The sequence below is a fragment of the Phocoena sinus genome, chromosome 7, assembly GCF_008692025.1.
Source record: "Phocoena sinus isolate mPhoSin1 chromosome 7, mPhoSin1.pri, whole genome shotgun sequence".
Classification (NCBI taxonomy): Eukaryota; Metazoa; Chordata; class Mammalia; order Artiodactyla; family Phocoenidae; genus Phocoena; species Phocoena sinus.
Window position 1 is genome coordinate 56,325,647 of NC_045769.1, and position 15,317 is coordinate 56,340,963.

General features: G+C 39.5%; 1 long non-coding RNA gene across 2 annotated transcripts in view; it reads right to left on the bottom strand.

The window, feature by feature from the left end:
- The window catches only part of LOC116756701, an 85,726-nt gene that overhangs the window by 30,270 nt on the left and 40,139 nt on the right, over positions 1-15,317 (bottom strand). The gene's annotated exons all lie outside the window — the stretch shown is intronic.

Here is a 15,317-nt window from a genome sequence, read left to right on the forward strand (position 1 = left end):
AAAGGCATTAGGTTGAATCATATGAAATTGCTGATTTTGAAAGTTTTCAGCCTATAAAAATAGCAATTCCCATGGATCAACCTAATAGCTCTTGATGAACAGTAGGAATTCCTGCTATAATAATTTTCTTTTTTTTTCACAGAGGAAACAGCTAGATAGGTGCCCAGATAAAGCATGCTGAGAATAATTCTTCTGTAGCATGACATCTTTGGGTACTGAAATTCTATCGGAATCTGTGTGAGAATTTGGCTCATAGTGACTTCTACTGCATGGACTGGAATTTATGTCATCTTTTAGCCTGTTATCCGAGCTGGTACCATTTATCTAGTTGATGGTGATGGTCTCATATTTGGAAGGAAACTCTGAAGGCATTATTAAAGGAATTAATATGCTGTACATTGGAGGAGATTTTCCATATGCTTAAGAAGTATAGAAAACATACAGTGTCCTCACTCAAGTAAAGGACTCCTTTCCAAACCTAGTGGTTCCTTCTATTACAAATTAACTTCTGGAGCATGTAAAGAAATAAATATTTTACAGTTTTGGTTTTCCTGTTGGCTTGTTAACTGGGATGCACACTCAACACACCTGCTGTTACTGAACAACCCCTGGGAGAAGAAAGAATGCATATTGGAAAGAATACAGTCACAGTTGAATCCAGACAGTTAAAAGCTTTGATTCATGAGATTATAGGTTGGAATATGTAGTAATGTCTGATAATGGCTTTTATCTAAATAGCTTCATTACTCCCATTTCACACATTTAAAAAATCTATATTTATCCTTGACAACTTTACAGTTGTTACATTTGAACTCTGTACACTTAAAATTATAATAACAAATATTATTTGATGAACTTTTCCATTTTTTTAAGAAGAGTAGGGAGCATGCAGTATGAGCTAAATCACTTTTGCATTCTCTCTGCCAGTAACAGTCACCAGGTCTTGCCCCCAAGCAACAATTGCTAGAGTGACATCTTTGTATAAGCAAGTAACCGTAAATAGCAGTTTCTATTCTACTTTAGGCTGTAGAAAAGGGTGTGGCATGAGCCAAAGAACTGCTAAAGTGGGTATGTTTGCATTCATCTGGTGACCAATATGTAATGGTCCATGGCTGGACCATTTCTCAATCAGCAAATAAATACAGGTTCATTGCGCCATCTCAGGATAGACTGTGCTGTCCAATAAGACCAATTCTCACTTTAATTTTTGCCTCCACTTCATTTTTTAGTCCTTCAACTTTCTGGGTCTCAGCAAAGTTGAGTATGGACCCTGGCCTAAGCTCTCTTAGAAGTACTGAATGAGAATTGGTTTTTTTCAGGTATGAAGTTTGGTCCATGGCTTCATTTTTCTTCTATAATTTGGTTGCTTGGTTGGTCTTAAGTTTTATAATCAAAATTTCCCTTCATATTCCACTTTTTATTTTCCAGAATTGTTGTGCCTCCTTGTGAATACTAACAAATATCAAGTGTGGACACTTTGTGATGTGTTCAGTATAGGTGAAAATGAGCACCGAACTGATAATGAAAAGACTAAGGTATGAGTTCCAGACTTTCCAAAATTAAGTTTTAGGACTTAAGAAATTCATTTACCCCTTGAGATCCCAATCATTCGAACTACTAGATGCTCTTCACAGTTACTTCTGGCTATAACATCTGATTCTGTATAAGTCATATAGAAGAAAGTTGCCTTCTTTTACGACCTGAATATATAAACAAGTCACTAAGGAACATAATATATATTTGTATTATAAATGAATGTTTTATGGTATTTTGACTTATGACAGTAAACGTTAACCCCTCAGGTAGATGTTTGTTGTTATTGTTGGATGCTATAACATTTTGACTACTACTGAGAAATTTGCATTTTTGTCTTTTTGTTCACTTGGAGAGTTGCTTACAGCTCTAGCTATGAATGTACTGTAAGGCAGTCCTCGTTCTCTGCTATGGTTGTGCATAAATCAAGAATTTTGTAAATATTGAGAAATTAATTCTCTTAACTTCCCTCTTTTAGTTTATCTACTAATGTCTATTTGTTGGGGATGGGGAGATGTGATTTTAATTCTTCCCCAAGATGATATACCAAAAATGATACATAAATGATATATATTCCAGGAGTTTTATTAATAGGCTATTATAATATGCATTTTTAAAATCAATTATTCTTGAAATAATTAGAGTCTCTCCTACCCCTGAAGGCCTCCAACTGCTGGTTTGCCAGAAATCTGGAAAGAGGGGAACACTGAGGTGAAGATGAAACGGAGCTTTAGCTATATGATTTACTTCACAACCCACCTTGGATCCCCTTCATGTCCAAATCTCAGTAGTTAATCAAAGGTCTGCTGCCATTAACAGAACAGCAGTAATGGATAACAGATGCCAGAGCTACTTCTGTAACTAACTCATTCAATCAAGTCATCAGTCCTCACACCCTTGTTTTATTTAATACAAGGAGGTCATGCAGACTTTCCAAAAGGACAAAGCCACAATGAGCAGGAAGACAACTTCCAGTTTATAAAGCTTTTTTTGGAGCTGTTTCTTTTTTTTCTTTTTTTGCCTTCAAAAGGTCTATTTAGGAGGTAGTAGTGTTTACTGCTACAGAATGTATCACAAGATAAGAAATGAAAAATCTCTCTCCCTTACCACACCCCGCCTTTCCTTTTTCTTTTTCCCTTTTATTTTCTCCCTTTTGTCAATTACAGGGACACTTTTCTGATAGCTGGCGGTTGAAACCACAAGCTGGTATAAAATATGCATACCAACGTTTTAGCGATAAGTGTCAGGTAAGCTAGCACTATGATTATCAAGGTGACTTTAGAAACCATTTAACCATGCATCTTTGCAAATTGAAATCACATTTATCAATAAAAAGTGACTCTCAAATTAGTAAAGCCAGAAGAAAATTTTGAAAGGAATCACCTAAAACACTGGATCTGTATATTTTGTAGAACACAGTGAGCTTTATTTGTATCCTCGCAGTAATTCCTATACTTTTTTTTTTTTTTTTTTTTTTTTTTTTTTGTGGTACACGGGCCTCTCACTGTGTCGTGGCCTCTCTGATGGCGGAGCACAGGCTCCGGACGCCCAGCCGCTCTGCGGCATGTGGGATATTCCCGGACCAGGGCACAAACCCGTGTCCCCTGCATCGGCAGGCAGACTCTCAACCACTGCGCCACCAGGGAAGCCCCCTATACTTTCTTTTAAACTCTCTTTGACCTCAATACAAAAACAGTGACTGAAAAAGATGTACAATATTTTTATTATTTAAAATGTTACATGACATTGGGAATTAATTATACTCTGAACTCTAGTGTATACTTGCTTTTCTGCATCCATAATCATATTTATATTGAATATTTTTTATATAATGTGGTCTTGTTTTAATATTGTCTTAGTAGGAGGCTGTGTGTGGGCAGTTTGAGGAGATTATTTTATACCTGAATCCCCCTATTAATTGAGGTTCTTTTGGCTGTTTAATTAAATCATCTCCCTTGGATTTGGGCCAAGATTGATCCATCACATACTGAAATCTTGTCTACAACAAAATATGTACATAATAGAAAAGGAATTGCCTTCATAGGGAAAAAATATTAGAAAATAGAGTTCTATACATATTTCTATCATGAAAAATAAGCATTTGTTAAAGTAGGACCAGACAATAACTTGATTGTGAATATTATTAGGTGAACATGTACACTGAGTCCAAGTCCTTGTCCAAAAGTGAAATTTGCACATATTTGTGAAAGTAAGCACATCACTGTCAATGACTGGATACCTCAGTTCAAAAGAGCAAATGGCTAAAATTGCACTGTGCCAACAGGACCCAAGTAAGCTATGTGAGCAAGCATTTATTGCTATTATTATTTTGTTTCCAGTTATTTTATTACAAGAGGCAAATGCATAAGATAAAAGACACATGACTTAAGGTTTCACCAGCACTCACGGCAACTGCTCTAAAAAGTATGTCCACAGAGTGTCCACAGACTCTAGAGAAGCTTGTCAAGACTCACCAGGAAATTACTGGCTGGTTAGTACTTCTGTCTCTGCTGCATATGGTGAGAGGCTATTCTGGGAAGACTCAACCTCTTAGTCCCAGTTATTCCAAATTTGCCAAAGCCATCTCCTGTAATTTATGCACTTCATATACAGAAAGGAGAATATATACTTTGGAGACTAGAAGACATTTAGTTCCTCTTTAAGTCAGGAAATAACAGTGTATATATCTCAAGATATGGTCACACCCTAACACTGTAAAGCAAAAGCTTCAGGAATCAAATCATAACAGGAACACATTGTTTTTCACAGAACTAAAACAAAAAACTTTTTAATTTATATGGAAACACAAAAGACCCCGAATAGCCAAAGCAATCCTGAGAAAGAAAAACAGAGCTGGAGGAATCAGACTCCCTGACTTCAGGCTATACTACAAAGCTACAGTAATCAAACAGTATGGTACTGGCACAAAAACAGAAATATAGATCAATGGAACAGGATAAAAAGCCCAGAAATAAACCCATACACCTATGGTCAATTAATCTATGACAAAGGAAGCAAGACTATAAAATGGAGAAAAGACAGTCTCTTCAATAAGTGGTGCTAGGAAAACTGGACAGCTACATATAAAAAAATGAAACTAGAACATTCTCTAACACCATACATAAAAATAAACTCAAAATGGATCATAGACCTAAATGTAAGGCTGGACACTATAAAACTCTTAGAGTGAAACATAGGCAATGCTCTTTTACATAAATCGCAGCAATATCTTTTTTGATCCACCTCTTACAGTAACGAAAATAAAAATAAACAAATGGGACCTAATTAAACTTAAAAGCTTCTGCACAGTAAAGGAAACCATAAACAAAATGAAAAGACAACCTACAGAATGGGAGAAAATATTTGCAAACAAAGTGACCAGCAACGGATTAAACTCTGAACAGCTCATGCAGTTCTATGTCAAAAAAGAAACAACCCAATCCAAAAATGGGCAGAAAATCTAAATAGACATTTCTCCAAAAGAGACATACAGATGGCCAAAAAGCACATGAAAAGATGCTCAACCTTGCTAATTATCAGAGCAATGCAAATCAAAACTACCATGAGGTATCAATTCACACCGATCAGAATGGCCATCATCAAAAAGTCTACAAACAATAAATGCTTGAGAGGGTGTGGAGAAAAGGGAACCCTCCTACACTGTTGGTGGGAATGTAAATTTGTACAACCACTATGGAGAACAGTATGGAGGTTCCTTAAAAAACTAAAAATAGAACTATCACATGATCCAGCACTCCCACTCCTGGGCATATATCCGGAGAAAACCATAATCTAAAAAGATACATACATCCCAATGTTCACTGTAGCATTATTTACAATAGCCAAGACATGGAGGCAACCTAAATGTCCATCAACAGAGGAATGGATAAAGATGATGTGGTACATATATACAGTGGAATATTACTCAGCCATAAAAAAGAATGAAATAATGCCATTTGCAGCAACATGGATGGACCTAGAGATTATCATACTAAATGAAATAAGTCAGACAGAGAAAGACAAGTATCATATGATATCACTCATATGTGGAATCTAATTTTAAAATGATACCAATGAACTTATTCACAAAACAGAAACAGACCTACAGATATCGAAAACAAACTTATGGTTACCAAAGGGGAAACGTGGTGTGTGTGTGGGGGGTGGTTTATAAATCAGGAGCTTGGGATGAACATACACACACTACTATATATAAGATAGATAAGCAACAAGGACCTGCTGTATAGCACAAGGAACTCTACTCAATATTCTGTGACAATCTATACGGGAAAATAATCTAAAAAAGAATGAATATATGTTTATGTATAATTGAATCACTTTGCTGTACACCTGATACTAACGCAACATTGTAAATCAACTATACTCCAATTTTAAAAAAAAGAAACACATTGCTAAAAAGAATTCTGTTATGAGGAAATACCTGATACCTACATATGCCAATGAATGCCATTATTTTGTGCGTTTACAAGAAAAAGTAGTTAGTAGAGCATTTTTGTTTCCAGGTCTTTTGTTTTTGTACTGATTCATTACGTATAAACTGTTTCAACAGAATGCCAAAGAATGGTCATGAGCTACACATGATCTGACCAAGATGCTGAGAGTAGTTATTAGCCCCTTTCAGAAACTAGGGAGACTTTCTGACAACGTATATGAGATTTATAATGAAATGATTGGCAAAACTGTAAAATTATTCTGGAAATAATAGTGTGGAATATAAAATGGAAAACCATAAATGCATTCTTCTGCAGTATTTGTAAATATGACTTAAATAGATTCTTTAAGTTACAAGTTGGGTATTATGATAAACATTTGGAATGCATCTGCAACAATGAGCCCGGGGCTTGGACTAGCTCACCTCTTGAATCAGAAACCTGAGGCTCACAGACATTAATACGACTTGCGCCAGAGCAAATAGTGGCCAAGCCAGAATCAGAATCCAGGGCTTCTGGCTCAGCTCCTGTGCTCTTTCCACTCGACCTCATTCACTCCTTAGATTTTTTTTTCCAAAATATTCTGACCCTATAAAATGCTAAGCATTTCGTTTTCCAGAGCCACGACTTTTACTACATTCGTTGCTGCTGATTATTTAATATCATAACCATTCTTATAAATGGTTTTGATTAGCTTTGGATGCATCTAATTTGTTCTCCCAAAATGGACCACATTCATCAGGTCTCCCTATAAATATGAATTCCTCCAAACTTGACTCCAATCCCATGTGTGGAATTCTATATTAACATTTAAAATTTTACATTGCAAATACAATAAAATTTAATGGTTATGGTGGTTTATAATCCAATATCCATTCCCTACCCCTATTCTACCCCCACCTCCAGAAGTTTGGTCTAAATTTATGGTTCTCAAATGCTTAGCTATACATTAGAATCACCTGGAGAGCTTTTAAAACTCTCAATGCCTCAGGCTGCATCCCAGGATCTCTGAGAATGGGACCCAGATATCAGTATTTCTCTCAACTTTCAAAATGCAGCCAAGGTTGAGAACCACTGATCTAAGGCCATTGTTGCAACCCCCCTTTTCGTGATTGATTTAGAAATAACCATGTGAACCAAACTTTTCCAAGGCATGGGAAGTCTCTTGAAGGGTTGCTGAGAAAGTTTTCTTCATCTCCTAAAAAAACAAAAAGGATGTAAGAAGGACTCTTTCTCTGGGTATTGTTGATCTGAATCTGCTGCCGCCATCTTACGACCATGACAGAAACCAGTCTAAGGGTGAAAGTGACTTTGAAGATATCAAAGAAAAAGAAAGAACTTGAGTCTTTGATAACATCTTTAAGCCATTGTAATAGCTATCCTAGAGCCTGACCTACTTCTGGGTCTCCTTCAAAATGGAAAAAAAATAAATTATCCTATTGTTTAAACTTATTTCAGCCAGATTTCTCTGTTACTTGTGTCTGAAAGCACCCAGACCACACTCATCATATTTAGGTCATACATTTTGAGTGTTGTCCAGGAGGCGATGAATTTTTATGCAAATCCCTGTTAGTCACCCAGTCTTCCTTGAGATCCAGTGCCACTCCTTAGGTACCAGTGAACAGGACAAAGTTAGCTGACCTTTGTAAAGACATTGCCTGAAACCTTGACTTCATTAGTATTAACTGCTCATCCAGCCTTTTGAAATTGCAGTGGCTACTTGTGAAAGCGGGTGTGCCTTCGTATTCTCGGGTGAACGTTCACTTATGTAAAAGTAAATGAGAACTGTTTTGCCCCACCCAAATGAACTGCCTTAAGTCTAAGCCTTGCTCAATGCTTTTTGGCAAAATCATAAGATAAACACGAATGTGTATAGTGACTCATCCAGAAAACATTCCTCAATTTCAGAATTTCCTCCACATTCATGTAAGACTGTTTCAGTAAAAGCGCAATAATAATAGAAGAATAAAGATGAAAATGGAAACAACAGCAGTATTTATTCATGAACAGTAAACCTATGTGTTAAAGTGAGGCAACCTCATCTTTTCTCCGGTGAGAAATGCTAATCTATGTACTGCACTATTTCAGCTTTGGCCCTTTCCAGTCATAAACCTGGTTATAGGAATAACTTAATGAAAAATAAATACTTTAGTTCTTGATAATCCCCACCAGCTCTGCATTCCACCCATCAGGCCCAACTTATTCTGAGCTGTTGGCTTATACCAGTTCTGTACAAGAAAGACGAAAAAAATTCAAATTCAAACCGGATAGTCCCTATCACATCCGGGGATTGGGACAGTTGATTTATTCATACAATCTCTTTAAACATCTACCAGGAGAGGTTCTAAGACAGAATTTATTGCCTCCGCCTGCCATCCTTGGGCCCACAAAAAGCAAAGCAAAATCCTTCTATGAAATCTGAAACTCCAGTCACTGATTTCCTCCTGGCTGATGTCATTTCAAAGGCACGGTATATCCCTGTGATAGCTGCAGCAGAAATCTGCCTCTCTATAGGGTTTCCATCTGTTTGCCATCAGAAAGAACCTCTCTGGGGAGCCAAAGTAAATGCAGAGCACCCACTCCTCCCCAGGGGTCCCAGAGTCTTGCATTAGTGTTTTCAAAATCAACTGTTGTTAGGATTGAAGATGCTTAAGCTTTCCCAGAATAGGAAAGTATTGCTGTAACTTTAGTTTTATGTTTGGCTTATCATGGACTGTTCTGTAAAAATTTTCCATATGATTCTGAAACTACTATGCAAATATTACCAAAATGAAAATCCGATCACTGACATTCTTTCCTTTGGGAGAAGAGTTTTCTACATAACTTCCTGTTCTGCACTTCTTATTATAAAACAGCTTGAATTTGGAGAAGCTCCTTCTGAGCTTAAAATATAAATATTTTGTGTCAAAAGGCTATTTATTCACTTCTCATTAAGGGTCAACAGAGATGATACAATAGGTTAAAGCAGAGAAAATAGATTATAATGACAAGAGATTTCAAAACTGATCTTTTTCAGATCAGCTTCAATACAGATAATCCACTGTAAATAATGAGAGTTCATACTGGTAGCAAGGTATAACTAACTGCGAATTGAGTGTATTCATCCAGCAATAAATGCATAATGGTCCCCTTTATTCCTGAAAAAACAAAGCTTCAATTAATTCCACAGGAATGTTTAATAAAGGAAAAGATTTCATGAAGATCAACCTTTATCTCATCTCCATTCTCCCCTACAGGTATTAGAGCTTTCACAGTGCCTGAACAAAAACAGACTCTCCAGTATATTCCTCAAGGAATCATTTATTAAATGTGTTTTTATAAATTGGACTTTTCTGTGTTATGTGCCATTTCCTCAGAGAAGGCTAACTATAAGGATGAAATAGAAATAACATCACTTTTCAATATCCCTCAAGCCCCAATTCCTAGAAAAGACAAGAATACAAAGGTCTTTTTATTCATTCTGTCAAATACCAGTTTGTTTCAATATGGTTTCCTGGAGTTCAATATTCAAATGAGGCACAGTCCCCAGTGGGCCGTAGAGAGGGAAAGTTTCCCTCACCTCCCTGGGGAAAAGGAAATGTGAGTACTTGAACTAAAGACTGTGAAAGAATGGAAAGGGGATGAAGGAAGACTTCAAGACAGAGGGTAAGGCACGAGGGAGAGACCAGGTGAAGAAAGGCAATAAACAACTTGCCTTTAATGAAAGACGAAATTACGGCTACTATATTTACAATGACTTAAACATGAGATATATTTACCTCAGTATTTTCTAAAGCATGATAAATGCACAAGATAATTAAATGAGATGAATTAGTTGGCACACAAAAGAACATTGTTTAACAGCCATGCACTCATTTTACTGTATGCATGTTCACACACACACACACACAAGACACATCAAACCTGAAATTTCATGCATTCTACTGCATAGGATGAGGCTAAATAAAAAATTACTTGATTGAAAAGTATTAAATACCAAGACACTTAGTACTTGCTGTGGCAAGAAGCATGTGACTTGAATGACTACAATTTTAGGAAACTTTGGTTTAGCAAATGGAGAACAGAATTTCATGTGAGGGTGAGAGAACCCCACTCTCCTCTGAGCAGAAGTGGGATTTTTACCCATTTTAGACTTCAGTAAGTATTTGTCAAGGGTCTTCTATTTTCAGAAAGCTAACTTCACATTTTAATACAGAGATTTTTGCCACCTACTGTGAACATTTCCTCAGAGAATCTTACTAACAAATTTATGAGAAAACAGTTTTAAATTTCTAGATCCACATTTCCTTGTCTGAAAAGCTGATATTTTTAGACTAGCCATTACTTCACGTTTCCTTGCCATTCTGATCTGTTCTGATCCTATGACTTTTTTTTCTTTTTTCCATTTCTCACGAACCTAACAAGTTCTGATTTTTTGGTGGATGATGGATCCTACCAGTAGAGGGGGCCTCACTCGGCTTGAAAAGTATTCTGAAAGGCTGAAGGGATGGTTTACTCCAGTCGAAAGAGGATAGCTCATCCGTTTGTCTGCTTAACACCCTGTCATTTTTCTCTGAGTCGCTAATTTTAAAATGAGACACTAGCCTAGGAATCAGGTCTGGCAGTGGACATGCTGTCACAATCAGTTTGAGATCCAGTCTTCAGATTTCCTAAGGACCTGGTGAGCCAGGGTTCAACACATCTTGCTAAAAGCTAAAATAGTGAATGTTCTAATTGTTACCACACTTTTTATTATGTGTGTTCTGCACTGACTAGGCAGGGGTCCAGCTGTGTTCACTTCAAGTGGGATTCAAAGTTTTAGAGCTAGAAGGATTTTTAAGAGCATCTGTTCCAACTCCCTCGAATCCACAGATGAGGGACAGGACACTCAAAGAACTTATGCTCCACTGAAAGGACACTAGTGTGGAAATAGTACTGTTCAGCTTTTATTCTTAAAAGTCATTTGCAGCTGTTTAGTCCTGACTGCCCCCTAGGAGCTGTGTGGCAGGTTATTTAACGTCTGGGCCTCAGTTTCCTTTTCTGTAAAATAAAGGCACAGAGCCAGTAATTGCTAAGATCACTTCAGTTCTATTTTATTAGGCTCTCTGCCTCTAAATGATTACTGCTTTTGCTTCTATTTGCAGGCAATTCTAAGGCTTCTTGTTTGCTTTATTGTTCATTCATCTCCTTTAAGTTTATACATGTGTTTTACCTTTATGAGTATAGAAGGGATTAAAATTCAACTACACCAGGACAAAAAGCTGTAACTCCATTACGAATGCGACAATCAAAAATATATAATCCAGGACAGTAAGAGAATGTGGAAAGGTGAAAAGTTGGAGTATTAAGGTTGTAGGAATTATGAATGATTCATCTTCTAAAAAAATGTTTATAACCGTTGTGTAATGAACATAATTCAAGAGGATGAAAAAGTCAATCTAAAAGGCAAAGTGGAGGTTAATAAGTATCAAACCATGGCCAGGTAGAGATTTTAGGAGGTGGAATGAAAGCAATCAGCAGGCCCACAAGTGCTCACCCCCAAGTCCCCCACTTCTGGTGTACTTCAGCCTTGCAATAAAGCTTCCCATTTTTCAGAATATTAAATTTGAGTTCAGGGAAAGCCAGACATCATGTAATCCACCATTTTGAATTACAGTGTATATCTAATAAAAGCCCACAAAACTTGCCCAGAAAGAGTCTTTTAAAGAGCTGTGTGTTTGCTAAGAAGAAGGGAGGTGGGAAAGAAATCATATGTAAGGGAAGCCTTTCACAGAACAAAGGCAACTCCAGATCAGGCACGGATACCAGCAGATAAATTAAAATAGGGACCCCACACACACACAAAAGAAAGGAAGGAAGAGGGGCAGGGAGTCAGTCTCCACTGCAGAGAAAAGACACCTTTGTTCAGACTGGACCCTGGGGAGGCCCACCCCACCACTACTCCGATATCACTGCTCTGTGGAGAGGACAAAGTGCTTTCTCTAACTGCCATGTAAGATTAATGCAGAAAAGCGTTTTGATGGTGCATCCTACACATCTGGATTAATTCTGCTGGAGACACAGGGCCAAGTTCATGGACGGCTGTACCATCACAGAAGGCTCTACACACAGAAGGGCCCCTGTGCTTGGCTTAATCCTCTGCTGCACTGTTTTGAAATTCTTAATAATTTATGAACAAGGGACTTCACATTTTCATGTTGCACTGGGCATCGAAAATGATGCAGCTGCTTTGGGCTGGGCACTTTTGTTTTTGTTTTTTGGCTGCATTGAGTGTTGCTGCACACAAGCTTTCTCTAGTTGCAGCGAGCAGGGGCTACTCATCGTTGCGGTGCGCGGTCTTCTCATTGCGGTGGCTCCTCTTGTTGCAGAGCATGGGCTCTAGGCACGTGGGCTTCAGTAGTTGTGGCTCACAGGCTCAGTAGTTGTGGCTCATGGGCTCTAGAGTGCAGGCTCAGTAGTTGTGGCGCATGGGTTTAGTTGTTCCACGGCATGTGGGATCTTCCCGGACCAGAGCTCGAACCCGTGTCTCCTGCACTGGCAGGCAGATTCTTAACCACTGTGCCATCAAGGGAGTCCCTGGGCTGGGCATTTTTGAGGCCATTCATATTACTGCATGCATTTCTTACCTGGCCACTCACTGGTTAGTTAGCCTTTTGAACATAGTCAGCTGTGGCCTACTGCGAGTCAAGAGCCTGTCTTCCTAGAGCTCAGACGGCAGCCTGTGGGCCTCTTCTGTGAAGCTGAGTCCTTTCTCACCTTCTAAACTCCAGGTCAGAGCCCATGTCTGGTCACATACCATCCAGCATGCTTTTTGTCTCTGCCCCAAATGTCCAGAGTCCCATGCTCTTTATACTGTGGCTGCTCTAATAATGCTCTAACCTCTTAGAACCGACATGAAAAGCAAGTGAGTCCTTCTTAAAGCATTGCCTGGGTAGAAGTTAGTGTGCACTCCTGCTGTTGGGGCTCCATCCTGACCCAAGGGGCCCCAGTGTTCTACTGCGTCTCACTCAAAACTCTCTTGACCCTTAACCCTTGTCTTCTGCTGGTCAGAGTATGCTTTAAGGCTGAAAGTGGTTCCTTTGAGAGGCTAAAATACAGCAATTTAACTGTAACTCTGGATTATTCCTACAGCCAAAAGCCCATGGGCTACAGCAAGAACTGGCAACCTTTCCACCCCACTGTCGCTCACAAAAGGCCCTAAGGAGGGTGGGGATGGCCCTTGGGTAATGCAGCTCCTTCAGTATTCAGTCATCTTCTCCTTCCCACCCCGAGCTCACCCCAGGGCAGAGAAGAAAAGAAACTAAACACTGTTCTGCACAAAAATGGGGCTCACTGTCTCAGGGGAAGAGGGAGGAGAGGGAAAAGTGGGAGAGAAGAGAAAGGGGACTTGCAAGTTTGAGAAATACTTCTCAATATCAACTTAGACTGTATCATCCCTGAAAATTAATATGGCCATTGGGAAAGACTGACGGACACAACATAAGGGGTGAAGGAATGGGCATGCTTGTAGCTTACCCTGGTAGAAATCATGAAAAATGAATCTGACCAGCAGACTCCAGGTCTACTACCCATCTCCATGAAACGAGGAGCCCTCATCCCTGGCTGCTTCATGAGGTTTAAACAGCAAGAGGCATCACTAGCCATTTTGCTGCAGTCCCAGATGGTTTCTGTAGACCAGATGACTAGGAAAGGATGGGAGTGGAGTTTTCCCAAAGGAAATGGGTGTGCACTTGAGCGCTGATGAGCTAGTTGGGACTCAGGTTGGGAGTGGGAATCCACAAGGGGTCTTCTTCCTCTGAGGAGGCCTACATCTTTAAAGTGCATCCCCTTTGAGATTCAGGGCAAATTCCAAATTGGCTAGAGTCTTGACTTTTCCTCTGCTATGTAGTTCTTTCCAAAACCATGGAGCCTTGATGAACTCAAGGACAGAATGTCCATCTCCAGTCCAGGGGAGAGATATTTCCTTACTGAGTGGACCAGGTCTCAGAAGGCTCAAGACAGAAAGTAAAATGAGGCTTTCTCCTTATTAGTCAGTGAGAGTTAGCTATCCTCTGAAAGAGGAAAGGGCTAAGACTGGACACTGGTAACCAAAAGAAACTGGGCCTTTATCATGGCCTCAGAGGGAAACTGCACTGTTTCTGTTCGCCTTCCGAGGGATGTCTGTGGAAGCAACATTTTGCATCAAATTGCCATCCAATTTCTAAAACACAGATGACCAAGATGGACTTAACATTTCCCTCAGCTTGCCTAAACTTTGGATAGCTTTATTCCTGACTCTAGGCCCTGACTTCCCTTTTTCTAGTGCATTTTCTTTATAAAACTTGTGATGATAAGTTCTCTTTCTGACCCTTTGAGATATATGTATGTAGATCTTTTTAAAAGTCTCTTGACAGTTTGACAACCCAGGAATGTATTTCTCAAGGACCTGGGAGCCATCTCTTTAAAAGTAATCCTTCAAGCAGATCGCACCGCCATCTTTCAGGTCGGTGGGAGAGTAAGAGCCTAACGTCTGCGGGCACCTCACTCCAAGATGCAAGACTACCTCTCCTCGTAAAGATATGAGAAGTGACTTTCCCTTGGCCCATGATCTCCCTCTCACCCCCAATGCTTTGTTTCAACAGAGTTGATTTCAGACGGAGTTCTGGCCTCGCTCCCCTATTGCAACATCCTTGAATAGTCTTCCTCGTATGTTTACCTTTGTCTGGTGCAACGTTGGCTTTGACTCCAACCATGTAAATACAGTCAAATAAAATGTATTGTGTTCCTATAAACCCTGATCGCTTTGCAGAGTGAAAAGATCAGGGACCAAATTGTGAGAAGCAAAGTTGCCTCTTGGTTTGTGCATCTCCCTGGGGGATCCTGAGAAGGCACATCTGGGTCAAAGCGGACACAGGAAGGAGTTGATGTCACTACTCTCCAAAACTGGGACACCACCAGGGAACAGGAAAGGGCTGGCTGGAGCTGGGCTGCTGCCGCCTGATGCACAGCCTTACTGGATTTGACAAAGCCTGATGGAGCACTCACTTTGCACCAGGCACTGCCCTAAGCACTTTACAGATAATAATCACTTAATTCTTACAATAATCCATGAAGCAGATTTTATTAATAGCCTCATCTGTTCGGGTAAGGCACACCTCTGGCACCACAAAACGCTGAAGTAAACGTGCTCAAGCTCACACCGCTGGGAAGCACAGAGCCCTGGCATTTGGTCCTAGCACCTGTGTTTTAACCACTAAATTCTATCGCCAGATTCTGCAGCTAGAACCAAAGACCACGAAATCCCAAGGCACTGTAGCAGGCCCAGCGAGACATGACCAGGAAACCAGGCACATGTGAGTGAGGTGTCCAAGTGTC